Consider the following 26,251-nt stretch of genomic DNA (forward strand, 5'->3'; position numbering starts at 1 on the left):
CCCGAACCTTCTGCCAAAAAGGTACTGGTGCATCTTTTTCACCCTGTAGACACATGCAAGTGCTTCCTTTTAAACCATCCCATATCCACTTTCTGCTTGGGAGAGCGACCTGGAGGCATAAGCCACAGGTAGGTTGGAGTTGGCCCTCATCGTTACTCTGCTGCAACACACACCCAACCCCATAGGATGATGCATCACATGCCAAAACCAATTTCTTACAGGGGTTGTACAGAGTCAACAGCTTATTAGAACAAAGCAGTTTCCGCGCCCGATTGAAAACCCGTTCCTGACAGTCCCCCCAAAACCAATCGCAACCCTTACGCAGGAGCACGTGTAGCTCCAACAATGTGCTTAAGTTCGGCAGAAAGTCCATGAAATAGTTCAAAAGTCCCAGAAATGAACGCAACTCCGATGTTTTGCCGGGCCTGGGCGCACGACGATTCGCCTCCGTTTTGGATTCGGTCAGCCAGATTCCATCTGCAGCAACCCTCCTGCCCAAAAACTCGACCTCTGGGGCCAAAAACACACACTTGGACTTCTTTAGTCGTAGACCTACCCGGTCCAGTCGGCATAGCACCTCCTTCAGGTTGTGGAGGTGTTCCTCGGTGTCTCGACCATGATACGGATGTTGTCCTGAAATACGATTGTTCCAGGGATGGATTTGAGCGGGCTTTCCATGTTCCTTTGAAAGATAGTGACCGCAGATCGAATGCCAAATGGACACCTGTTGTAGACAAACAGCCCCTTGTGCGTGGTGATGGTGGTCAGTAACTTGGATTCTTCAGCCAGTTCCTGGGTCATGTAGGCTGAAGTGAGGTCCAACTTGGTGAACAACTTTGCCGCCTGCCAGCATGGTAAAAAGATCCTCCGCTCTCGGAAGCAGGTATTTGTCTTGTAGTGACACTCGGTTGATAGTGGCCTTGTAGTCGCCACAGATCCTGACCGAGCCATCCGTTTTTAGGACAAGGACGTTGGGGCTTGCCCAGTCGTTGAATTCAATGGGCAAATTTATGCCATCTCTTAGCAACCTGTCCAACTCATTCTCAATTTTCTCCCGCATCACATACGGCACAGCTCTGGCTTTGTGGTGCACTGGTCTGACATCCGGGGTGATGCGTATCATTACTTTGGCACCTTTGAAAGTCCCAACACCAGGTTGAAATAGTGATTCAAATTTCTGTAGGGCCTGTGAGCATGAACTTCGCTCTACAGATGAAATGGCGTGCATATCTCCCCATTTTCAGTTCATCTCAGCTAGCCAGCTCCTCCCCAAAAGCGCTGGACCATTTCCCGGGACAATCCAGAGTGGCAACCGGTTCTCTGATCCATTACGTCTGACCACCAACATTGCACTGCCTAGCACTGGGATAATTTCTTTGGTGTATGTCCGTAATTGCGTGTCAATGCGTTCTAGTTTGGGTCTACTAGCTCTGAGTGGCCATAGTTTCTCGAATTGTTGGACACTCATAAGTGACTGGCTGGCCCCTGTAGCTCCATGCGTACCGGGATGCCATTTAATAGGACTTTCATCATCATAGGTGGCGTTTTGGTATATGAGCTGTGGATGTTTGCCACATCAACCCGCTGAACTTCAGCGTCCATTGCTTTGTCCCAAGCATCAACCTGCCTTGCAGACCCCTCTTCTGGTTCATCTGCCTCGTAAATTAGCTTCACTGCGGGCTTCCTGCACATTCTGGCTAAATGTCCACTGAATTTAAAATTTCTACAGATAAATTGTTGAAACCTACAGGATTTTGCAGCATGTCTGCCCCCCCACCTCCAGCATGAGCTGAGATTGTTGTGAACAAAAGGGCTGTTACCAGGCATTCCTCTCTGATTGTCTCTTTAATTACTCTTGAGCACTCTATTAGTGGGTGTCAGTGGCCCCATCCCGGGACGCATTGTCCACTGTGATGGTGTAAATGTCCGTTCAACCTGCCATTGTCTCTGTTGAGGAACCACTCTAGAGTCTGTTGCTGCCTGAGTGGTGTCGAATTGCCCTTGCCTGCCTGCGGGGTTCTGAGTCGCGTTTACAATGTTAACTCCCTGATCCATCGCCATGTTGGAAGCAGAGTTGCACGCGTATATTATCTTGGTTTCCTCCTCCCCCGCCATGAAGGTCTGAGCCATCAATGCCGCTGCTTCCAAGGTCAAGTCCTTGGTCTCAATTAGCTTTCTGAAAATCCCGGCATGACCAGTGCCCTCAATGAAGAAATCCCTGAACATCTTCCCCCTGCAGGCATCTGTGAACTTACAGAGGCTGGCCAAGCGCCGAAGGTCCGCAACAAAGTCCGGTATGCTCTGTCCTTCCCAACGTCGGTGTGTATAGAATCGGTGTCGGGCCATGTGTATACTGCTCGCTGGTTTGAGGTGCTCACCGATCAGTTTGCTGAGCTCTTCAAAGGTTTTGTCCGCCGGCTTCTCGGGTGCGAGCAGGTCTTTCATCGGCGCATACGTCTTAGGTCCACAGCTGGTCAGTGGATGCGCCCTTCGCTTGTCAGCCGCTGCATCTCCCAGCCAGTCCTTCGTGACAAAGCTCTGCTGGAGCCTCTCAACGAAATCGTCCCAGTCCTAACCAACACAGTACCGTTCCTCTGTGCTACCGGTGGCCATTCTTGTGAGTCGTTGATTCCCGCTTCTCGTCACCAAATGTAGTGCCCTTACACACTACTATGAATTCACACAAGGCACATTCTGCAGACAAGGTCACTCTGTAACCCGAACCTTTATTCACAGGACCAAGAAGTGATGACCCTGCGTGGGACCTCCCTTTATATACCTGGATGACCAGGTGAGGAGTGTCTCCCACAAGTTCACCCCCTGTGGTCATGGTGTACATTTCTTAGGTGTATACAGTGTGCAATGTTGTTACATGAAGGTTACAGTTACATGAAGGTTACATACATGACAAAAGTCACCCATTACGGCCCGCCAGATCAGGACCTGGACCAGCCAGGATCCTTTATTGTCCCTTGTAAAAAAACTGTTTCCTCCATGGGAGCTGGTCCAGTGTCCCAGCGGAGATGCATGAAGAGATCAAGCCATTCCAGTGGCGCAAAGACAAAATGTCCATACAGGCGGACTGTCTTTTGTTGGGTAATCGCGTGGTTTTGCCTAAGAAAGGCAGGGAAACTTTCATATGTGACCGACACAGTACCCACCCAAGCATAGTAATGATTAAAGCTATAGCCAAATCCCATGTGTGGTGGCTCGGCATCGTTTCAGATTTAGAGTCTTGCATGTGCCAATGCAACACTTGCTCTCAACTGAGCAATGCACCCAGGGAGGCACCGCTAAGTGTGTAGTCATGGCCCTCCAAATTGTGGTGTAGGATCCATGTTGACTTTGCTGGCCCATTTCTAGGCAAAATGGTTTTGGTTGTTGTGGATGCTTATTCAAAATGGATTGAGTGTGTAATAATGTCTGTAAGCACGTGCACAGTCACCATCGAAAGCCTATGAGCCATGTTCGCCATGCACAGCTTGCCTGATGTCCTTGTCAATGACAATGGACTGTGCTTCACCAGTGCTGAATTCAAGGAATTCATGACCTGCAATGGGATCAAGCACGTCACATCTGCCCGTTCAAGCCCGCATCCAATGGCCAGGCAGAACGGGCAGTCCAAACCATTAAGCAAAGCTTGAAACGCATGTCGGTAGGCTCCCTGAAGACCGGCCTGTCCCGAGTCCTGCTCAGCTACCACAGCAGACCCCACTCGCTCACCGGGGTTCCCCCAGCCAAGCTGCTCATGAAAAGGGTGCTAAAAACAAGGCTCTCTCTTGTCCACCCTGATCTCCATGATCATGTCGAGTGCAGGCGGCATCAACAAAGCATGTACCATGATCGCGTAAACTTGTCACGCGATATTGAAGTCAATGACCCTGTATTTGTACTCAACTATGGACATGGTCCCAAATGGCTTGCTGGCACTGTCGTAGCCAAAGAAGGGACGAGGGTGTTTCAGGTTAAACTCGCAAATGGACTGACTTGCAAAAAGCATTTTGACCAAATCAAACTGCGATTCACAGACAGCCACGAGCAATTCGAAGAGGACACCACCAACTTCGACCCTCTGACACACACACAAGTGGCAACCGACATCACGGCTGACCACAAAGCTGAACTTACCATCCCCAGCAGCCCAGCAAGGCCAGCTGCACAGCAGCCCAGTGAAGAACCAACCAACTCACCTACACCTGCATTTGTACCGAGATGATCGACCAGGGAGCGAAAGACCCCAGATCGTCTCACCCTGTAAATAAGTGTGCTATTGACTTTGGGAGGGAGTGATGTTATAGATGCAACTCTATGTAACCAGTATCATACCGCCACCAGAGGGCGTACCTGTTGGAGTCCCAAGGGATCTCAGCATCCCTTGGCAGCACCATATATAAGCAGGCCTCCCATGCTGTACCAACACTCTGGAGTTAGAATAAAGGAGCCAAGGTCACACTTACTCATTTCTACAGTACTCAGTTGCATTACTTTAGTATGAACATAACATTAATGGCAAGGGATAATTCTGCAATCCACTTTTCCAAGGAATTAGACTCTATGCCACATGTGTAGCATCACTGAATTTAACATATAAGGTGTCGATCTCTAAAGTAGAGTAAATTGTCCAACCACGCAATCCCAGCATGAAGCCTCACTATTGGATAGAATGTTTTAGAAACTCACCTACATGTGGGCCTTTGATTCCCACTATGTAATGCCGGTGGGTGATTCTCCCCACTGGGAGCACACATTTGGAAGATCAAAGCCCGATATCTGTCATCATAAGTCTGCCCAAAACTGGGGAAAACTAAATAAAAGATAAATACAAACTCTATGGGAAGAGTTTTAAAACTGAAATCTGTTTTACAACTAGAATAGACACTGGGGACTGGAAATCTACTCATGTAATTGTTTATACAACTCATTCACACCCTCAAGATTCTAAGCTATATTCCAGTTATGGAAATTCCTCATAATTACTCTGAAATAAAAATAGTATGTCAAGTGGACGGCTTGTCCAAAACACTTTCGGTTTCACAAAGCCGACTTGCAAATTTCTGTGTCTCACTTTCACCAGATTGTCTTAAATTCCTTGGGCTTAATTTTCCCCAGTGATTTGCGCTGATTTTTTGGCGCATGGCGCTTTTTTTGGCTTAAATTAAAAAATCAAAGTGGTGAAAGCGAACAGAAGGCATGAGAAGCCTTACACTATGCATGAAATAAAATCCGGGGGTGGGGGGGGGCGGGTGTGGAGGGTGTGGGCTGTGGAAGGTGAACGGAAGGCATGAGAAGCTTTACACTATGCATCAAATGAAGCCCGGGGGGCGGGGGTTCCCGATCATTGCGCCTGCTCAGACTTGGGTGTGGTCCATACTAGGACATTGATCTTAGGGAGAGAGAACAAAGAACCTTGTCTTGCCTACAAGTTTCGTGCAAAGGTACAATTTAACCATGGGGGCAATACCGACAAAGCCATACCATGTGCAAGCCTTCTGCATGATAGTGCTGCGGAGGAGACAATTGATTCGACTTCATCGCATGAGGAACCTCAGAGCACATAGATGCTGGGCAGGAGGGCTTACCCACGTCGGGTATATCGAGACCGGCATTTGTCCCTGCACCTGAGTGTTGCAGACTGTGTCAGAAGGTTGCGTTTCCGCAAAGAAGTTGGCAGGTGAATGCTGCACTATATGCCCGGAGGAATGACTAAATAAAGTTCCCCCATCGTACAGGCAATGCGTGAAAGGGCTGTGGGCTTCTCCAGGATTGCAGGCTTCCCAAAGGTACAGGGCTACATTGATTGTACCCACATCGCCTTGCGAACACTCTTGGAGGATTCCGAGATATATAGGAACAGAAAAGCATTCCACTCCATTAATGTGCAACTCGTGTATGACGACATGCATCGCATCATGTCAATTGATGCAAGATACCCTGGGAACACCCATGAAGCATTCCTTCTACGCAAGAGTATTATATCTGCCATTTTTCAGCAGCAGCCAGAAGGGCAGAGCTGGCTGCTTGGAGACAAAGTGTACGGCCTCGCCACCTGGCTCATGACACACCTACGCGTAACCCAGATGGAAGCTGACCGGAATAACAACATGTCGCACATTGCGAAGCGCAGCATAATAGAGAAAACAATTGGCATCTTGAAGCAGCATTTCTAATGCCTGGACCATTCCGGAGGCTACTTGCAATACTCCCCTGAGATTGTCGGTCAGTTCACTGTTGTATGCTGCATAACTTAGCCATCATGAGGCAGCAGCAGCTAATAGTAGAAGACCCACCTGAGGTGAGAGTAGTTGATGATGATGAGGAAGATGCACATGATGATGATGAGGAGGAGGAGGAGGAAGCCATGTCACTACCTGAACCCGGAGCACGACGGCGGAGGCGGGCGGGCCGTCGTGCCCCTTTAACGATTGCTCGAGCCTTGCACCAGCAGCTCATCCGTGAACGCTTAACTGCCTGAAGGCTCAACAGCAACTATTCCACATGGACCATATTTACTGTTTGGACCTGTTCCATTATGTTGTGTTGTGCTAATGGAACAAATGATGGAATTGATTCTTGTTAACTTCAAAAGGTTGTGTTAATAATGGAAAAAATAATGGAAATGATTCTTCTTGAGTTCCAAAAGTTGTGTTAATAATGGAACAAATAATGTAAATGAATCAGTTATAATTTAAAATATATTTTAATCAAAAATTCAACAAATATTTGTTTGTACTTAACTTAACTTTAATAAAAATATTCTTGTATCAAACTTTAAAGTTTTCAGTTAAGATCACTTACAAATTTTAAGATCACTTACAACTTCTAAGAGCACTCAAAATATTTAAGATCACTTACACACTTTTAAGCTTGTAAATTTACATAACTTACAAAAAATTTTTAATTTGAGAACAGTTACAACAGTAACAACAATAACAACAACAACAACAGCAGCAGCAAAGAAAGGCTGCATCCATCTCTCCTCCACCTTATTCTAAGACCACTCGCTGTGCTTGGTCTTGGTGATTCCACCCCTGCCCACAGGCACTGACGCAGCGTTTTACGGGTTGGTACCAAGCTTATTCTTTCGAACATCTCGGGTAATGCGCACTTCTTGATGGGGGGGTGGGGTGGGGACGGTGGGGGGTGGGTGGGGAGCAGGCGGTAATGTGGAGGGCCCGGCTTGAGCCTCTTCAGAGGCTGGTCTGGGGAGATTGGAGTGGCAGTGCCAGTTGAATCTATCAATGTGTTCCCTTATTGCAGCAGCTAACTCCGACATTCCCGCTCTCATGTGTCCTGACAGTGTGTCAACTACCTGCAACATTCTCTCCCTCATGTTCACTGACAGCGCGTCAGCTACCTCCGATATTCCCACCCTCATGTGCACCGACATTGTTTCAACTGACTGAGACATTCCCTCCCTCATGTTCTCGGACAGTGTTCCTGTTATGTTCAAAATAAAGTAATGTAACTGAGTACTGTAGACGTGAGTAAGTGTGACCTTAGCTCCTTTATTCTAACTCCAGAGTGTTGGTACAGCATGGGAGGCCTGCTTATATACAGTACTCCCAAGGAATGCTGAGATTCCTTGGGAATCCAACAGTACGCCCTCTGGTGGTGGTATGATACTGATTACATAGGGTTGCATACATAATATCACTCCGTCCCAAAGTCAATAGTACACTTATTTACAGGGTGAGACAATTTATGTCCTTTCGCCCCCTAGTCGATCGTCTCGGTACAAATGCAGGTGTCGGTGAGTTGGTTGGTTCTTCACTGGGCTGCTGTGCAGCTGGCCTTGCTGGGCTGCTGGGGATGGTGAGTTCAGCTTTGTAGTCAACCGTGGTGTCGGTTGCCACTTGTGTGTGTGTCGGAGGGTCGAAGTTGGTGTGTCCTCTTCGGGTTGCTCGTGGCTGTCTGTGAATCGCAGTTTGGTTTGGTTCAAATGCTTTTTGCAAGTTAGTCCATTTGCAAGTTTGACCTGAAACACCCTAGTCTCTTCTTTGGCTATGACAGTCCCAGCAAGCCATTTGGGACCATGTCCATAGTTGAATACAAATACAGGGTCATTGACTTCAATATCGCGTGACACGATTGCACGATCATGGTACATGCTTTGTTGATGCCGTTTGTCCTCGACATGATGATGGAGATCAGGGTGGACAATAGAGAGTCCTGTGTTGAGTGCCCTTTTCATGAACAGCTCGACTGGGGGAACCCTGGTGAGCGAGTGGGGTCTGGTGTGGTAGCTGAGCAGGACTCGGGACAGGCGGGTCTGCAAGGAGCTTGCCGACACGCGTTTCAAGCTTTGCTTGATGGTTTTCAACTGCCCGTTCTGCCTGGCCATTAGATGTGGACTTGAACGGGGCAGATGTGATGTGCTTGATCCCATTGCAGGTCATGAATTCCTTGAATTCAGCACTGGTAGAGCATGGCCCATTGTCACTGACAAGGACATCAGGCAGGCCGTGTGTGGTGAACATGGCTCGTAGGCTTTCAATGGTGACAGTGAATGTGCTTACAGACTTTATTACACACTCAATCCATTTTGAATAAGCATCCTCAACAACCAAAAACATTTTACCTAGAAACGGGCCAGGAAAGTCAACGTGGATCCTAGACCACGGTTTGGAGGGCCATGACCACAAACTTAGCGGTGCCTCCCTGGATGCATTGCTCAGTTGAGAGCAAGTGTTACATTAGCGCACGCATGACTCCAAATCTGAGTTGATGCCAGGCCACCACACATGGGATCTGGCTATAGCTTTCATCATTACTATGCTTGGGTGGGTACTGAGTAGGTCGCGTATGAAGGTTTCCCTGCCATTCTTAGGCAAAGCCAAGTGATTGCCCCACAAAAGACAGTCCGTCTGTATAGATATTTTGGCTTTGCGCCGCTGGAACGGCTTGATCTCTTCATGCATCTCCGCTAGGACTCTGGAACAGCTCCCATGGGGGACACAGTTTTTTACAAGGGACAGTAAAGGATCCTGGCTGGTCCAGGTCCTGATCTGGCGGGCCGTAACGGGTGACTTCAAATGCATCCATCACCAAGAGCAAGTCTGCAGGCTGTGCCATTTCCACCCCGGTGGTGGGCAATGGTAGCCGACTGAGAGCATCAGCGTAGTTTTCTGTGCCTGGTCTATGGCGGATTACATAGTTATATGCAGACAGCATGAGCACCCATCTTTGGATGTGAACAGAGGCATTGGTATTAATCCCTTTGCTCTCTGAGAATAGCGATATGAGCGGCTTATGGTCAGTTTCTAACTCAAACTTAAGACCAAACAGATACTGGTGCAATTTTTTCACCCCGTAAACGCATGCCAGAGCTTATTTTTCAATCATGATGTAGGCCCTTTTGGCCTTGGACAAACTCCTGGACGCATAGGCGACTGGTTGCAATGTTCCCGATTCGTTTGCTTATTGTAGCACACACCCGACCCCGTACGAAGACGCATCACAAGCTAGCACTAAATGTTTACATGGGTTATACAGAACAAGCAGTTTGTTGGAACATAACAGATTTCTGGCTTTCTCAAAAGCAGCCCCTTGTGATTTCCCCCATACCCAGTCATCTCTCTTGCTTGGCAACACATGTAGAGGTTCTAGCAAGGTGCTTAACCCGGGTAGGAAATTACCAAAATAATTGAGGAGTCCCAGGAATGACCGCAGCTCCGTCACGTTCGGCGGTCTCGGCGTGTTCTTGATGGCCTCCGTCTTGCTGTTAGTGGGTCTGATGCTGTCATCCACGATTCTTCTCTCTAAGATCTCGACCTCTGACGCCAGGAAAACAGATTTCGAGCGTTTCAACTTGAGTCCCACGACATCGAGCCGACTTAGAACTTCTTCCAGGTTCTTCAAGTGTTCGATGGTGTCCCTAATATGGCAGGGTGATGCAGAGAGCCAGAGGGGAATAAAATGGAGACAGAAGCAAAAGATAGAAAGGAGAATAGTAAAGGTGGAGGGCAGAGAAACCAAGACACAAAACAAAAAGGGTCACGTAACAGCAGAATTCTAAAGAGTCAAAGTTTGTTAAAAAGACAAGCCTGAAGGCTCTATGCCTCAATGCGAGGAGTATTCGGAACAAGGTGGACGAATTAACTGCACAGATAGCAGTTAACGGATATGATGTGATTGGCATCACGGAGACATGGCTCCAGGGTGACCAAGGCTGGGAACTCAGCATCCAGGGGTATTCAGCATTTAGGAAGGATAGACAGAAAGGAAAAGGAGGCGGGGTGGCGTTGCTGGTTAAAGAGGAAATTAATGCAATTGTAAGGAAGCACATTAGCTTGGATGATGTGGAATCGGTATGGGTGGAGCTACGGAATACCAAAGGGCAGAAAACGCTAGTGGGAGTTGTGTACAGGCCACCAAATAGTAGTAGTGAGGTTGGGGACAGAATCAAACAAGAAATAGGGATGTGTGCAGTAAAGGTACAGCAGTTATCATGGGCAACTTTAATCTACATATTGATTGGGATAACCTAACTGGTAGCAATGCAGTGGAGGAGGATTTCCTGGAGTATATTAAGAATGGTTTTCTTGACCAATATGTTGAGGAACCAACTAGAGAGCTGGCCATCCTAGACTGGGTGAGGTGTAATGAGAAGGGACTAATTAGCAATCTTGTTGTCCGAGGCCCCTTGGGGAAGAGTGACCATAATATGGTAGAATTCTTTATTAAGATGGAGAGTGACACAGTTAATTCAGAAACTAGGGTCCTGAATTTAAGGAAAGGTAACTTTGATGATATGAGGCGCGAATTGACTAGATTAGACTATCAAATGATACTTAAAGGGTTAACGGTGGATAGGCAATGGCAAACCTTTAAAGATCATATGGACGAACTTCAACAATTGTACATCCCTGTCTGGAGTAAAAATAAAATGGGGAAGGTGGCTCAACCGTGGCTAACAAGGGAAATTAAGGTTAGTGTTAAATCCAAGGAAGAGGCATACAAATTAGCCAGAAAAAGTAACAAGCTGGAGGACTGGGAGAAATTTATAATTCAGCAGAGGAGGACAAAGGGTTTAATTAAGAGGGGAAATAGAGTACGAGAGGAAGCTTGCCGGAAACATAAAAAATGACTGCAAAAGCTTCTGTAGATATGTGAAGAGAAACAGATTAGTGAAGACAAATGTAGATCCCTTGCAGTCGGATTCGGGTGAATTTATAATGGGGAACAAAGAAATGGCAGACCAATTGAACAAGTACATTGGTTCTGTCTTCACTAAGGAAGACACAAATATCCTTCCGGATGTACTAGGGGTCCGAAGGTCTAGTGAGAAGGAGGAACTGAAGGATAGCCTTATTAGGTGGGAAATTGTTTTAGGGAAATTGACGGGATTGAAGGCTGATAAATCCCCAGGGCCTGATAGTCTACATCCCAGAGTACTTAAGGAAGTGGCCCGAGAAATTGTGGATGCATTGGTGATAATTTTCCAACAGTCTATTGACTCTGGATCAGTTCCTATGGACTGGAGGGTAGCTAATGTAACACCACTTTTTAAAAAAGGAGGGAGAGAGAAAACGGGTAATTATAGACCAGTTACCTTGACATCAGTAGCGGGGAAAATGTTGGAATCAATCATTAAGGATGAAATAGCAGCACATTTGGAAAGCAGTGATAGGATTGGTCCAAGTCAGCATGGATTTATGAAGGGAAAATCATGCTTGACAAATCTTCTGGAATTTTTTGAGGATGTAACTAGTAGAGTTGACAGGGGAGAACCAGTGGATGTGGTGTATTTGGATTTTCAAAAGGCTTTTGACAAGGTCCCACACAAGAGATTGGTGTGCAAAATCAAAGCACATGGTATTGGGGGTAATGTACTGACGTGGATAGAGAACTGGTTGGCAGACAGGAAGCAGAGAGTCGGGATTAACGGGTCCTTTTCAGAATGGCAGGCAGTGACTAATGGAGTGCCGCAGGGCTCAGTGCTTGGACCCCAGCTCTTTACAATATATATTAATAATTTGGATGATGGAATTGAGTGTAATATCTCCAAGTTTGCAGATGACACTAAACTGGGTGGTGGTGTGAGCTGTGAGGAGGATGCTAAGAGGATGCAGGGTGATTGGACAAGTTAGGCGAGAGGGCAAATGCATGGCAGATGCAGTATAATGTGGATAAATGTGAGGTTATCCATTTTGGGGGCAAAAACACGAAGGCAGAATATTATCTGAATGGCGGCAGATTAGGAAAAGGGGAGGTGCAGCGAGACCTGGCTGTCATGATTCATCAGTCATTGAAGGTTGGCATGCAGGTACAGCAGGCGGTGAAGAAGGCAAATGGTATGTTGGCCTTCATAGCTAGGGGATTTGAGTATAGGAGCAGGGAAGGCTTACTGCAGTTGTACAGGGCCTTGGTGAGACCCCACCTGGAATATTCTATTCAGTTTTGGTCTCCTAATCTGAAGAAGGACGTTCTTGCTATTGAGGGAGCGCAGCGAAGATTCACCAGACTGATTCCTGGGATGGCAGGACTGACATATGAGGAGAGACTGGATCAACTGGGCCTGTATTCACTGGAGTTTAGAAGGATGAGAGGGGATCTCATAGAAACATATAAAATTCTGACGGGACTGGACAGGTTAGATGCAGGAAGAATGTTCCCGATGTTGGGGAAGCCCAGAACCAGGGGACATAGTCTTAGGATAGGGGGTATGCCAATTAGAACTGAGATGAGGAGGAACTTCTTCACTCAGAGAGTTGTTAACCGATGGAATTCCCTACCGCAGAGAGTTCTTGATGCCAGTTCCTTGGATATACTCAAGAGGGAGTTAGATATGGCCCTTGCGGCTAAAGGGACCAAGGGGTATGGAGAGAAAGCAGGAACGGGGTACTGAAGGAATGATCAGCCATGATCCTATTGAATGGTGGTGCAGGCTCGAAGGGCTATATGGCCTACTCCTGCACCCATTTTCTATGTTTCTATGTTTCTATGACCTGTGATCAATATGTCGTCCTGGAAAACCACGGTGCACGGAACCAACTTTAGCAGACTCTCCATGTTCCTTTGAAAAATATCCGTGGCCGATCGAATCCCAAACAGACATCTATTGTAGATGAACAGACCTTTGTGCGTGTTGATGCAGGTGAGGCCTTTCGAAGATTCTGCCTGCTCCTGCGTCATGTAGGTCGAGGTCAGGTCCAACTTGGTGAACATCTTTCCTTCTGCCAGGGTCGCAAATAGGTCGTCTGCCTTGGGTAGCAGGTACTAGTCCTGCAGCGAGAAATGATTAAGCGTAACTTTATAGTCCCCAAAAATTCTGACAGTGCCATCGCCCTTGAGGACCAGAACAATCGGACTGGCCCACTCGTTGAACTCCACCAGCACGATGATGACTTCTTGCTGCAGCCTGTCCAGCTCGATCTCCACTTTCTCTGGCATCATATATGGCACCTTTTGGTGGATAGGTCGTGTACCGGGAACCAAGTGGATCTGCACCTTCGCCCCGAGAAACTTCCGATGCCTGGCTCAAACAACGACGGAAACTTGCTCAAAACTTGGACACCTGAGGCGTCGTCGACGGACGAGAGCGCTCGGATGTCATCCCAGTTCCAGCGGATTTTCCCCAGCCAATTTCTGCCAAACAGTGTGGGGCCATCTCCTGGTACAATCCATAGTAGTAGTTCGTGCACCGCTCCATCATAGGAGACTTTTACTGCTGCACTGCCAATTAAAGGCATCAGCTCTTTGGTGTAAGTTCTCAGCTTGCTATGAATGGGGCTAAGCTTGGGCCTGTGTGCCTTGTTGCACCACAGCCTATCGAAGGCCTTTTTGCTCATGATAGACTGACTCGCACCCGTGTCCACTTCCATGGAGACTGGAATTCCGTCCAGTTTAACTTTTAACATGATTGGTGGACATTTTGTGGTGAAGGTATGTACCCCGTACATTTCTGCCTCCTTGGTTTGAGTCTCTAATTCAGCTTGATCCACCATGGATCGATCTTCCTCTGCAATGTGGTGGTTTGCAGGGTTTGCAGCTCAGCTGCACATTCGCTGGAGGTGTCCCATTGTTCCACAGCCTTTCCACACATTGTGTTTGAAGCGACATTGATGGGCTCGATGATCACCTCCGCAGCGCCAACAAGGTGTTAACTGCCTCGCATTAACGTTTGAGGGCAGACTGTGGGTCATCTGAGGTCGTGCAGCTGCAGGCGTGTACGTTCTGCCATATGCATTCCTGCCTGAAAATGATGTTACTTTGTGTACAGTACATGCCGAAACTTCTTTATGCTGCGAAATTTGTTTGTTGTTATCGCTGGTGAACATAAATGCCTGGGATATAGCTATGGCTTTGCTCAGGTTCGGTGTTTCAACAGTCAATAGTTTGCAAAGGATAACCTCATGGCCAATGCCAAGCACAAAGAAATCTCTTAGCATTTGCTCCAGGAATCCATCGAATTTGCAATGTCCTGCAAGGCGCCTTAGGTTGGCGACGTAGCTCGCCGCTTCCTGGCCGTTAGACTGTTCACATGTGTAAAATCGATACCTTGCTATCAGAACGCTCTCCTTCGGATTTAGGTGCTCCTGGACCAGTGTACACAGTTAACATAGAAACATAGAAACATAGAAAATAGGTGCAGGCATAGGCCATTCGGCCCTTTGAGTCTGCAGCGCCATTCAATAAGATCATGGCTGATCATTCCCTTTCCTGCTTTCTCTCCATATCCCTTGATCCCTTTAGCCATAAGGGCCATATCTAACTCCTTCTTGAATATATCCAATGAACTAGCATCAACAACTCTCTGCAGCAGGGAATTCCACAGGTTAACAACCCTCTGAGTGAGGAAGTTTTTCCTCATCTCAGTCCTAAATGGCCGACCTCTTATCCTAAGACTATGTCCCCTGGTTCTGGACTTCCCCAACATCGGGAACATTCTTCCCGCATCTAACCTGTCCAGTCCCATCAGAATCTTATACGTTTCTATGAGATCCCCTCTCATCCTTCTAAACTCCAGTGAATAAAGGCCCAGTTGATCCAGTCTCTCCTCATATGACAGTTCAGCCATCCCTGGAATCAGTCTGGTGAACCTTCGCTGCACTCCCTCAATAGCAAGAACGTCCTTCCTCAGATTAGGAGACCCAAACTGAACACAATATTCCAGGTGAGGCCTCACCAAGGCCCTGTACAACTGCAGTAAGACCTCCCTGCTCCAACACTCAAATCCCCTAGCTATGAAGGCCAACATACCATTTGCCTTCTTCACCGCCTGCTGCACCTGCATGCAAACTTTCAATGACTGATGAACCATGACACCCAGGTCTCGTTGCACCTCCCTTTTTCCTAATCTGCCGCCATTCAGATAATATTCTGCCTTTGTGTTTTTGCCCCTAAAATGGATAACCTCATATTTATCCACATTATACTGCATCTGCCATGCATTTGCCCACTTACCTAACCTGTCCAAGTCATCCTGCAGACTCTTAGTGTCCTCCTCACAGCTCACACCGCCACCTAGTTTAGTGTCATCTGCAAACTTGGAGATATTACACTCAATTCCTTCAAATAAATCGTTAATTTATATTGTAAAGAGCTGGGGTCCCAGCACTGAGCCCTGCGGCACTCCATGAGTCACTGCCTGCCATTCTGAAAAGGACCGGTTTATCCCGACTCTCTGCTTCCTGTCTGCCAACCAGTTCTCTATCCATGTCAGTACATTACCCCCAATACCATATGCTTTGATTTTACACGCCAATCTCTTGTGCGAGACCTTGTCAAAAGCCTCTTGAAAGTCCAAATACATCACATCCACTGGTTCTCCCTTGTCCACTCTACGAGTTACATCCCCAAAAAATTCCAGAAGATTCGGCAAGCATGATTTCCCTTTCATAAATCCATGCTGATTTGGACCGATACTGTCACTGCTTTCCAAATGCGCTGCTATTTCATCCTTAATGATTGATTCCAACATTTTCCCCACTACTGATGTCAGGCTAACCGGTCTATAATTACCTGTTTTCTCTCTCCCTCCCTTTTTAAAAAGTGGTGTTACATTAGCTACCCTCCAGTCCATAGGAACTGATCCAGAGTCGATAGACTGTTGGAAAATGATCACCAATGCATCCACTATTTCTAGGGCCACTTCCTTATGTACTCTTGGATGCAGACTATCAGGCCCCGTGGATTTATCGGCCTTCAATTTCCCATCAATTTTCCTAACACAATTTCCTGTCTAATAAGGATATCCTTCAGTTCCTCCATCTTACTAGACCCACTGTCCCCTAGTACATTCGGAAGGTTATTTGTGTCTTCCTTTGTGAAGACAGAACCGAAGTATTTGTTCAATTGGTCTGCCATTTCTTTGTTCCCCATTATAAATTCACCTGAATCCGACTGCAAGGGACCTACGTTTGTCTTCACTAATCTTTTTCTCTTCACATATTTATAGAAGCTTTTGCAGTCAGTTTTAATGTTCCCTGCAAGCTTTCTCTCGTACTCTATTTTCCCCCCTCTTAATTAAACCCTTCATACGATTTGGGTGTTGGTTTCACCAGAGCAAGAAGGTTCTTCGTGAGGCCATAGGTTGTTGCACGCAGACGGTGAGGAGGATCGCCCTTTGTTTGGCCGCGTTCTCATTCCCTTCCAGCTCATTGGCCATGAAGTATTGGTCGAGTCACTTCACGATGGCCTCCTAATCGTTCCCTTCTGAGAGTTTCTCCAGGATACCAACAGTTCTCTGCATTTTCGTGTGATGGTTCATTATCTCGTCGCCAGTTGTTATGGTCATAATAAAGTAATGTAACTGAGTACTGTAACTGAGTAATGCTGGGATCCCTTGGGACTCCAACAGGTGTGCCCTCTGATGGCGGTATGATATTGGTTACATAGGGTTGCATACATAACAGTTCCCATTTCTCGTTAGAGTGTTGTTACATCTCCCGACAGTCCCGATACCTCATCACCCACCCCACTGATGGTGTCCAGGAGTGATCGGGTAAGATCAATGCTCTCCCCACACAGTACCATCATCTGAACCACATCTATTAGATCCTGCACCCCAGGTGTGCGCTGTTGAGCTCTCCTTCACCTCCTCACCGAGGTGTGGCTTGCTGCATCTTACTGGGCCCTACAGCCTTGGACAGTGGGGCCCTGTGTGTGCCTTAATGCATCCCACTGGGAACCGCAGCCTGGAATGGAGGGGGCCCTGGGTGTGCCTGGCTGCACCCCACTGGAATCCCCAACCTTGGATGATGGGAAACCATGGAATGTCCCACCAACACTCATTCCACTCAGGGAAGGGGCTGGCACCTCAGTGGGCGGCACCACCTCCTCTAGAGTGAGTACAACTGTGGGGGCTTCATCCATCACCTCCCCCTCATCCCCATGCTCTTTGTCTGGAAGGTGGGATTGAAAGATGTTCTCCTCGTCAGGCTCGTCCGTGTCTGAATCTTCTTCTGTATCGGCTTCAGCCTCATCAGGGTTAACCTCAATTCTGCAAAATATAACAGAACAGACAAATGGTTAGCAGCAGAGGAGGGGGCAGGGTGGGTGGCATGAGTAGGTCACACAGCGCAGGCAGCAGGCTGATTTGAAGGACCATGATGAATGATAGCACATTGTATCTGTTATATATGTAAACCTCAAAATAGCATGTTTAACCACCACAGGGCTCATCCCCTGGAGTCCCAAGGGATCCCACAATCCCTTGTGAGCACCTGTACCTAAGGAGGCTCACAGGCTGGAGAGGCACTCTGAAACCTGTAATAAAGGACTATGGTCACACCTTACTTTGAGCTCACAGTATTTGGTCTGACTCTTTAATCAAGACATAACAACTGGCGATGAGAACAGATGACGAACCACACCGCAACAATGCAGAGAACCATGGGCATCCTGGAGAAATTTTCGGAGGGAGATGATTGGGAAACCTTCATGGAGCGACTCGACCAATACTTTGTGGCCAACGAGCTGGAAGGAGAAGCGAATGCTGCCAAACGAAGGGCAATTCTCCTCACCGTTTGTGGGGCACCAACGTATAGCCTCATGAAAAATCTGCTCACTCCAGCGAAGCCCACAGATAAGTCGTACGATGATTTATGCACACTGGTCCAGGAGCATCTAAACCCGAAGGAAAGCATTCTGATGGCGAGGTATCGGCTCTACACGTACAAGAGGTCTGAAGGCCTCGAAGTGGTGAGCTACGTCGCCGAGATAAGGCGCCTTGCAGGACATTGCGAATTTGAAGGACACTTGGAGCACATGCTCGGGGACTTCTTTGTACTTGGTATTGGCCATGAAGTAATATTTTGCAAATTTTTGACTGTAGAGACCCCAACTTTGAGTCAAGCCATAGCGATAGTCCAGGCGTTTATCGCCACCTGTGACAATACCAAACAAATCTCTCAGCACACGAGTGCTGCTGCAAGTACTGTGAACAAAGTAATGTTGTTTTCAAATCATAATGTACAGGGCAGGACTTACATGCCATCAGCTGCACGTCCGCAAGTGACTCAGAGCCCGCCATCAAGCGTGGTGAATGCTAGGCCATTAACACCTTGTTGGCGCTGTGGGAGTGATTATCGTTTCCATTCATTCCGCTTCAAAGGATATGCCTGCAAGGGTTGTGGAACAATGGGACACCTCCAATGAATATGCAGGCAAGCTGCAAACCCTGCTAATCCTGCAAACCACCATGTTGCAGAGGAGGACAGATCCACGGTGGATCACGATGAACCAGAGCCTCAGACTGAGGAGGCACAGGTATATGGGGTGCACACATTTACCACAAAGTGTTCCCCGATAATGCTGAAGGTTGAATTAAATGGACTCCTGGTGTCAATGGAGCTGGACACGGGCACGAATCAGTCCATAATGAGCAAAAAGACTTTTGATAAATTGTGGTGCAGCAAGGCCTCAAGGCCAGTCCTGACCCCATTCATACTAAACTGAGAACGTACACAAAGGAACTGATTCCCGTAATCGGCAGTGCTACCATAAGCAGTGTACAATTTACCACTCTGAGCGGTTCTGGGCTTGGAGCGGTGCACAATTTCCCACTCTGGGTGGTACCGGGCGATGGCCCCACGCTGTTCATCAGGAACTGGCTGGGAAAGATACCTGGAACTGGGACGACGTCCGAGCGCTCTCGTCCGTCGACGACACTTCATGTGTCCAGGTCCTAAACAAGATTCCCTCACTGTTCGAACCGGGCATCGGGAAGTTCCAAGGAGCAAAATTGCAGATCCACTTGATTCTGGGGGTGCGACCCATCCATCGCAAGGTGAGAGCGGTACCGTACATGATGAGAGCGAGGGTAGAGATCGAACTGCAACGAGAGGGCATAATTTCGCCGATCGAATTCAATGAGTGGGCCAGTCTGATTGTTCCAGTCCTCAAGGAAGATGGCACCGTCAGAATCTGTGGTGATTACAAAGTAACTATCAATCGTTTCTCACTGCAGGATCAATACCCGCTACCAAAGGCAGACGACCTATTTGTGATGCTGGCGGGAGGAAAAACTTTCATGAAGCTGGACTTGACCTCGGCCTACATGACGCAGGAGCTGGAGGAATCATCGAAGGGCCTCACCTGCATCAACACGCACAAAGGTCTCTTCATTTACAACAGATGTCCGTTTGAGATTTGATCGGCTGTGGCGATATTCCAGAGGAACATGGAAAGCTTGCTGAAGTCAGTCCCGCGCACCATGGTCTTCCAGGACGACATCTTGGTTACAGGTCGGGACACAGTCGAGCACCTGCAGAACCTGGAGGAGGTTCTTAGTTGGTTTAATTGTGTGGGGCTCAGGCTAAAACGCTCGAAGTGCATTTTCCTGGGGCCCGAAGTGGAGTTCCTGGGGAGAAGAATCGTCGCTGATGGCATCAGGCCCACCAATTTGAAGACGGAGGCAATCAAGAACGCATCGAGACCACAGCACGTGATGGAGCTGCGCTCGTTTCTCGGACTCATTAACTACTTTGGTAACTTCTTACTGGGTCTTAGCACACTGTTAGAACCACTGCACTCTATACTGCGTAAAAGAGATGAATGGGTATGGGGTAAAAGCCAAGAAAAAGCCTTTGAGAAAGCCAGGAAACTGTTATACTCAAACAAATTGCTTGTGTTGTACGATCCATGTAAGCGTTTGGTACCAGCATGTGATGCGTCGTCATACAGTTTCAGGTGTGTATTGCAACAAGCTAATGAATCTGGGAAATTGCAACCGGTTGCATATGCATCCAGAAGTCTGCCTAAGGCTGAGAGGGCCTACAGTATGATCGAAAAAGAAGCGTTAGCGTGTGTTTACGGGGTAAAAAAAAAGCATCAATATCTGTTTGGGCTCAAATTTGAATTGGAAACCGACCATAAGCCACTTATATCTCTCTTTTCTGAAAGTAAGGGGATAAATACGAATGCATCGGCCGCATCCAGAGATGGGCGATCACGTTGTCCGCATACAGCTACCCCATCTGCCACAGGCCAGGCACAGAAAACTGCCGATGCTCTCAGTATGCTGCCATTGCCCACCACAGGGGTGGGAATGGCACAGCCCACAGGTTTAGTTATGGTAATGGAAGCATTCGAGAGTGAGCAATCACCTGTTACCACCCGACAGATTAGAACCTGGACGAGCCAGGACCCCTTACTGGCTTTAGTAAAAAAAACTGTGTGCTCCACGGGAGTTGATCGAGTGTCCCGTTAGAGATGCAAGAAGAAATAAAGCCGTACCAGCGGCGCAGAGATGAAATGTCTATACAGGCAGACTGCCTGCTATGGGGTAATCAGGTAGTGGTGTCAAAAAACGGCAGGAACACCTTCATTAGTGACCTCCATAGCACCCACCCAGGCATTGTAATGATGAAAGCGATAGCCAGATCCCACGTGTGGTGGCCCAGTATCGATGCAGACTTAGAGTCCTGCGTACACAAATGTAATACATGTTCACAGTTAAGCAATGCACCCAGGGAGGCGCGACTAAGTTTATGGTCCTGGCCCTCCAAACTGTGGTCCATTGTCCATGTCGACTACACAGGCCCATTCTTGGGAAAACTGTTCCTCGTGGTTGTAGTTGCGTACTCCAAATGGATTGAATGTGTGATAATGTCGGCAAGCACGTCCGTTGCCATCATTGAAAGCCTGCAAGCCATGTTTGCCACGCACAGCCTGCCTGATGTCCTTGAGAGTGACAATGGGCCGTGCTTCACGAGTGCCGCGTTCAAAGAGTTCATGACCCACAATGGGATCAAGCATGTCACATCTGCCCCGTTTAAATCAGCGTCCAATGGTCAGGCAGAACAAGCATTGCAAACAATCAAGCAGAGCTTGAAGAGGGTAACTGAAGGCTCACTGCAGACTCGCCTATCCCGAGTCCTGCTTAGTTACCGCACAAGACCCCACTCGCTCGCTGGGGTTCCCTCCGTTGAACTGCTCATGAAAAGGGCACTTAAGACAAGGCTCTCGTTAGTCCACCCTGATCTACCCGAACAGATAGAGAGCAGGCGGCTTCAACAGAATACATATCATGATCGCGCAAATGTGTCACGCAAAATCGAGATTAATGATCCTGTATTTGTGTTGAACTATGGACAAGGTTCCAAGTGGCTTCCCGGCACCGTCTTGGCCAAAGAGAGGAGTAGGTTGTTTCTGGTCAAACTTAAAAATGGATTCACCTGCAGGAAACACTTGGACCAAACCAAACTCAGATTCACGGACTATCCAGAACAACCCACAATAGACCGTACCGGTTTCGATCCTCCAACACATACACAAGTGGCAACTGACCCAGCGGTTGACCACAAAGCAGAACCCATCACCCACAGCAGCCCAGCAGGACTCACCATGCCCAGCAGCCCAGCAAGGCCAGCTGCGCAGCAGCCCAGCGAGAGCCCAACAAACGACTCACCAAAACCAGCATTTGCACCGAGACGATCAACCAGGGAAAGGAAGGCCCCAGATCGACTCACATTGTAAATAGTTGTACTATTGACTTTGGGGGCGGTGGGGCTGGGGGGGGGGAGTGTTGTTATATATGTAAACCTGTAAATACCATGTTTAACCACCTGAGGGCTCATCCCCTGGAATCCCACAATCTCTTGGGAGCACCTGTACTTAAGGAGGCCTCACAGGCTGGAGAGGCACTCTGAGACCTGTAATAAAGGACTATGGTCACACTTTTTCTTTGAGCTAACAGTATCTGGTCAGACTCTTTATTCAAGACATAACAGTATCAACCGAAGCGTAGCTGACAGAGACATCCCCATGAACTGAAGCATGGCTAGCCTGCGCAGTACTTAACATTTAACAAAGCCAGAATTTTCAGGACCTACCCTCTCCCTCGAGTGTGGTCCCAGTTTGTACAGTAGTGGTTGCTTTTCTCCAGGCAGGACCCATCAAGGCAGCGACCCTTTTTTCCAAGGGTGTAAGTGGCTGCAGATTTGCTGGGCCTCCTCCTGTTCGAGTTCTTTTTCGTTTGTTGTGTGCCGCCTATTGTGTTCCTAACACAGATGAGATTGCACACAGGAAGGTTAAAGTAACAGTGACCTCAGTTTTTATTGAGGCATCCAGAGTGAGGAACAGGCTTTAGGGGCCGGCTTATATACAGTGCTCCCAAGGGATGCTGGGATCCCTTGGGACTTCAGGGGATGCGCTCCCTGGTGTCGGAACATGGGAGTGCATGCATTACAGATACACAACACCACCTTCCTCTACAAAGATGAAAATATAACTTTTTAGAGAGGGTGTATTTCTGCTGGGTGGGACTTATGCAGCTGGTCACATTTACAATTGCAATTCCATTGAATAAATGAAAATATTACTTACACTAACTACTTGACCAAGGTCCTGCCATTTCTTTTGGCACTAGCCTCCAGACCTCGGGTTGGTCACCATTGCACAGTAATCTTCTGCAAGTTGGTTCCAGCGTTTCTTCATTTCATTGGGTGGGACTTTTATGTGACCTCTGCTGGTGTCTAGCTCATGCCATCTGGCCTCAATCACAGTAACTAGTGCCTCCACTTCATCCTGAATGATATTCTTGGTCCTTGTGTCATGTTGCATCTTGTATTGCAGCTCTGATTTTTCCAATGAGAATTAAAGTTCACACAAACAAGTGGCTTTTTAAAAATGGCGAATGCAGACCGGGAGCTGTACTGGGCATGCGCACCCATATGAATCACGTCAAAAATGTTCTTTTTTTTGCGCATGCGCAGAAGGGAGGGGGCATCATTTTTTCGGCGCACACATTGGACTCCATCCCCCGAGGCTACAGGACAGGTGTAGTTGGGGCCAAGAAAAACGGCATTGGGGAAAATTGAGCCCCGTATTCCTAACAGAGCAACTAATCAGAACTCAGTAACCATAAGCAATGAGAACAAAATAGCAATTTAAAAAACGGAAACTGAAATTGCTCAAAATATTTTTTCAACTGCTATTTTCTCCATGAGTTATATTGCATGAATAATTTGGTAATTTACTGCCAGTAAACCATGACAGTGTGTATCCTCTATATTAGTAGCAGTCTCACTGGTGCCCATAGGGAGTAGAAGGATGTGCTACTTTATACCATAGGGGTATCATGCCATGTAATGCACAATGTATTATCAGACTACTGATTTATGGTAACTGAATTTTATGGAAGTTTGGGAGTTTTATCTGTGTTTTGGGGATTGAATTCCTTAATTCTGTCCATTATTCTCCATAAATTTTAAATCATAGGACCGTACAGCACAGAGGGAGGTCATTCAGCCCATCATGCCTCTGCTGGCTCTTTAAAAGACTTATCCAATTAGTCCCACTCGTTGCTCTTTCCCCATCATCAGTGATCTTGATTATCGTTATGGGCTAGATTTTCCATTATTTTTGCATGCATGCCACCCACATAACGTCCATTTTAACGCTGAAATGAGGTATAATGCCCATATATCGCCATTTAGCCACAAAATGGAAACTAACGCCCATTTCTCGGTCACTTATCACCGAGCGTTACTTTCGGCATGTACGTAACGCCGATAAAAAATAATACCGCCCGCCACTTTTTTGGGGTGGAAAGATCAGAATGGGCAAAACCAACTCCCATAATATCACCCAGCGTTACTTTCAGCACGTAATTAACGCTGAGATTTAATAATACCGCCCGGCCATTGTGTTTTGTCGTAAAGACCACAGTTGCTGAAACTAACGCCCAGAAAATCGTCCAGCGTTACTTTCGGCACCTCGCTCATATGTCGCCGACAATATCGCTCACCGAAAAAATCTCTGTGAAAAAGTTGCTCACACCTGAACTAATCACAGCGCTATGGATGCCATGTTCTAAATCGCAGGTCGCTTCATTTAAAAGCCTGCTTCAACTTCTGGGGAGTTTGGATATACTCTGGAGATCTTTTAAGGTGATGTGAACATCTGAACAAACATTTTATCATACTGTGGACGATTGGAATTTACCTTAGGTGTCTTAATGGGGACATTTATTGTTTGTGAACATTCAATTAATACTGATAGTTATTGGAATGGGGTCATTTCGCAGCCTGTCTTGATGAGTACGCACATGCTGTAGACTAGAGATGGCAGAAGATATATTCAACAGCATTATGTGCCCAATCTAAGACATGCCAGACTGATGAGGAGGACCAGACCTTACACCCCCCGCACTTACAGGGAGAAGCGGTCTTACCTCAGCTTGTCCGATAACACCTGCCTTATGAGACTGCGCTTCCACAAGGAGGTTATCAGTGAGATATGCCAGCTCATCAGGGGAGATCTGCAGCCTGCCAGCATCATCAGGACCGCACTGTCCGTCAAGGTCACCGCGGCACTTGCGTTCTACGTGTCGGGTTCCTTTCAGGCCTCAGCTGGCGACATTTGCGCTATATCTCAGCGTGCCACACATTGCTGCATTCGACAGGTCACCGAAGCCCGTTACACATGCAGGATGGACTTTATCAGCTTTCCCATGATCAGGGAGGTTCAGACTGAGAGGGCTCTAGGATTCTACTGAATTGCTAACTTTCCCAAGATGCAGGGAGCAAATGTATTATGTATGTAGGCACCTTGATAATGAGTCCACGAGGCAGGGGTATGGTATTTAAACTGTGAAGACTGTAGCCCTTTATTTGCAGATCCTCGAGTGAGGACACCAAGCTGTGAGCTCCCTTTTATACTGGGTTACCTGCAGTGTGCAGGTAACCCTTAAGTCTCCAGCAGCAGCACCCTCTGGTGTGAAGGTAAGGTGTGTACAGAGTGAAGGTACATTCAGTGTTACAGACATCATATAACAATACAAGCATGCATACATAACAGCAAGCCCCCACCCCATAGGATTTTTCAAGTCCTTATTGCCCCATGACTTGGGGAGGTAATCATTAGTGGGCTGTAGGAGGTTGTGGTGAGGGTTGTGTGAGTGCCAGGTGTGATCCCTGTACTTGAGGCTGGCCTCGTACATCCCCCCTCCCCACCCCCCTTTCACACACAGACCATGTGGGTGTCACTGTTGTGGGATCCCTCAGTGGGGTAGCGAGAACAGCAGTGGTTAGGGTACATACTCTGTGGTACGGGTGTGTGTGGTGGTGAGCAGGGCCACAGGACTGTGTGGGCACCTTGTCCTCCATTTGGGATGAGAGTCTGGTCATCCCAGGGTTTGCCAGGAAAGCTGGAGGGTACTGGCCTCTCGCTCCTGGTGTTGGCCCTGTAGGGCCAGTCTGGAGCAGGTTGCCAGTGTTGGTGACTGTGCTGCCCATTGACCGCTGTCCCTGTAGTGGGTCTGCTCCCACTGGGTGTGTGTGAGCCCTTCCTGGGGCATCACATTTGTTCCAGAAGTCCAGGCTACATGGTCAGGTAGCCCACTGGACCTGGGGGTCTCCCACGGGGGGGGATTCCTCTAGCATTTACATTTTCCCTGTAGAACCCAGTGTCCTTTAACAGTCTCCTACCTGTGTAAATGAAACATTGGCTCCGATCATACATAGTCGAGTCTACATTATTAACCACCATTACATTGTTAATTACAGCATTTACATCACTTCCTTCTATCATAGGCTCTCCATACATGGTTACATTAGTCATTTTGAACTTTCTATCATAATCATCAGACATTACAAACTTGTTCTTACACTTAATTACACAATATTCATTTAATTTTTCTCATCAATTACTGCGGCATCACAATTCCATGTTACATTATCATAATTGCATTTGCTAACTGCATTTTTAACTTTAAAGTCCTTGTCATCTTTAAATTGAAACTGTCCCTTTAAATTCTTTGGGTTACCGGTCTCCTTTAAGGGGGCCGTCCAATCCGGTTCGCCGC

The sequence above is a fragment of the Pristiophorus japonicus genome, chromosome 5 (genome assembly GCF_044704955.1).
Source record: "Pristiophorus japonicus isolate sPriJap1 chromosome 5, sPriJap1.hap1, whole genome shotgun sequence".
Lineage (NCBI taxonomy): Eukaryota > Metazoa > Chordata > Chondrichthyes > Pristiophoridae > Pristiophorus > Pristiophorus japonicus.